At 38.7% G+C, this 2722-nt stretch overlaps 1 long non-coding RNA gene across 1 annotated transcript; it reads right to left on the minus strand.

Moving 5' to 3' along the window:
• Window positions 1-297: 297 nt before the first annotated feature.
• On the minus strand, window positions 298-1292 carry LOC139061547 (uncharacterized). Its single transcript, XR_008559626.2, has 3 exons — window positions 1108-1292; window positions 931-1018; window positions 298-492 (listed from the first exon to the last, which is right to left on the minus strand). It is a non-coding gene; the product is annotated as an uncharacterized lncRNA (long non-coding RNA).
• Between the last annotated feature and the right edge of the window lie 1430 nt (window positions 1293-2722).

A 2722-nucleotide genomic window follows, 5' to 3' on the forward strand; every position in this document is an offset into this window, starting at 1 on the left:
ATCTGAGCCTGTTCTGTGTATTTACCTACAGGATGCAATAAATGTCTACAAGGCTGAGTTTGGACCATTACATCTAAAAGAAAACATACAATCAGTGATTTTTTAAATTGTTTACATTAATATACAAATTTTCTAAGTATTAACCTCACAGCAAATAAGTAGAACAATATAATAAACAGGTTTTAGTAGTTAAACAGGCGTTGTGCACACAGGTGCTTTGTGTCTCGGTGCTGGTGGTGTCTAGGTCTCAGAGTTTCTGTCCTCCTGCCGTCTTCTGTTGTCCTCAGGATAGGAACTGATGTTTCCTGATGATGAGGGAGGGGAAGTATGTGGGCTTCAAACTGGTCCTGGATAACAGTGGGAGACCTCCGTTGTCTGAATACTGAGACCAGAGAGTTGGTGAGATGCAGATCTTCTCTACCTCATCTAGAAACGGAGTTGGTTCAGGGAAAACTTTTCCAAAGACCAGTTCCATGATGTCATCGCCATATTCTGCAATGATAGACAATAACATTAGTGACATATTTTGTTTACAAGCAGCTTTAGGAAAGTTGTTTCTTTAGCTTTCATGTTTATAGTCACGTTTGTGTTGCTGCAGTGACTTCATATTCTTACAAATGTAATAAAATAGTGACACTAAAATTATACAAATGATTCCTTATGAAAGGAAGCTCATCAGAGAGCAGTGCAGACAGACTTACTACATGCTGCAGCTGTTTTTACAGGCCAGCTGCTGCTGAATTTGGGGAAAGTTATTCTGCAAACATCCAGATCAGATGGTCGATTACAGAAAATAATGTAATTCAATAATTTCTAAACAGACTAAACAAGTAAAACATCAAATAAATCACTCTGCTGTCATCAGACGGAGTGATTCAGGGGGTGAAGTGTTCTTAATGATGAGGGTGGCTGAGGTGTGTCATCACTCACTTTGGTCTGGTCCAGACCGTCTCTTTACTGGTGGGTCTCCTTCCTCAGTAGGTGACATGAAGCTCCAACATCTGAGCGTTCTGTGTTCCTTAGAGGAGAAGAAAAGTAACATTAGCAAGCTGGCTAAATTATTTTTACTAGCATCTCAAGGACTTGGAGAAGCAGATCTTCACTTACCTAAACATCAGACCAGTTTGTCCCAGCTGAGCTCATCAGGGCGTTAGTCTGACAGCCTGTCAGTGAAACACGGCTCCAGCCTTCTGGATGTGGACTGTAAAAAGCAAAGGAACATTTTTACTTTGTTTTAATTATTTTACAGCTGATTTGATCAGCTTTCCGATGCTCACGCTCATACAGACGGTGAGCTTTGCTGCGTCTGACTGATGCAGAGTTCGTTTTTATATCTGCAGTGAGACAAAAAATTAACCTCACTTCACTCAGAGATTGTTCTTTAAAACTCTATTAAATCCACTGTGTTGACGCACTTTAATGACTTTGTCACGCTGCATTTTAGCTGATATGGGACTTTATTTACTGGATGCTAAGATTACATCACACTCACGTAGAATAACACACAGGCTCTCTGCTGCTACAATCAGTGGGAGGTTATCATCTGGTGTAAAAGAAGGCGTTGATCAGAAATCACGTTTTATTCCACGAAAATCAGCCAAATCCACATTAATCTGGGTGCTAACTTTACTAGCATACTGTGCTAGCGATAGCAAGCCGGATGCTAACGCTTTAGTGCTGCTAATGCCCGTAAACCTAAAGTAAAGTTTGTCGACATTTTAGAGTGATATGAAGCTTACCGCTCTGCTGCTGTGTCCCGGTGCTGCCACATTCAGATGGAAATGACTCCTTTTAGATAGATGAAGCCCTCGGTACTTACTAGCCAGGAGACACGAACGAACCACGCGCGCGCGCGCACACACACACACAAACACACACACACACACACACACACACACACTACTTTTTCTTCTGTTTTTTTTTTTAGCAGTAATGTCATCAGCTCCTGGGTTTAAATACTGCCACACCACCCTTCCTTAAAACGAGGAACAGTTTTGAGCTGTGTGTGGTTAAAATAACCAGACATTCTGCATTTTTCCAATAGGACTACAAAAAATCTTAGCGAGATGAAAAAAATGGCGGATTGGCTCTGTGTTTAGCCGAGGGCCATTACCATATTTGGTAGTTATCCTGACGAAATAAATTACTGATGTAATAGATAATTTGAAAAACTGAACGGGTGGACAAATATGCCCAAAACTTAATTATTAAATATCTAAATAGCAACTCCAGTGAATAATATAAGCCTTTTTGCTCACTTAGACACTTAAAATGTGAAACACACTGTGTTAACGGATAAAAAAGTGGGTTTTTCATGTTATGTCTCCTTTAAGATAATGTACAATAACATGTCATACAAATAGATACAAATACCATTTCTCACTAACATATGCTTTCATTTGTATATGGTGTCTATTTGGTATCTCATGACTGAATAGGTTTAGGCAGAAGCAATAGCTTATATAATTGCCTAACCTACTTACAAAACAATTTTTAAACTTCCCGCAATGAACCAACAACCCAAATAAAAATAAAACACAAATCCATCCATCAACATCAAATTAATGCTCTTCAAAAATATTTTTACTGATAAGTTTTTTAAGAACTGAAAGAGAAGTTGCTAATTTTAATTCTATTTTAGCCTCATTCCAAAATTTAACTCCCATTACAGAGATACATCTACTTTTCATGCCCTTTTTGGCTTTTTGTAGAACAAACATAC

The sequence above is a fragment of the Nothobranchius furzeri genome, chromosome 4, assembly GCF_043380555.1.
Source record: "Nothobranchius furzeri strain GRZ-AD chromosome 4, NfurGRZ-RIMD1, whole genome shotgun sequence".
NCBI lineage: Eukaryota > Metazoa > Chordata > Actinopteri > Cyprinodontiformes > Nothobranchiidae > Nothobranchius > Nothobranchius furzeri.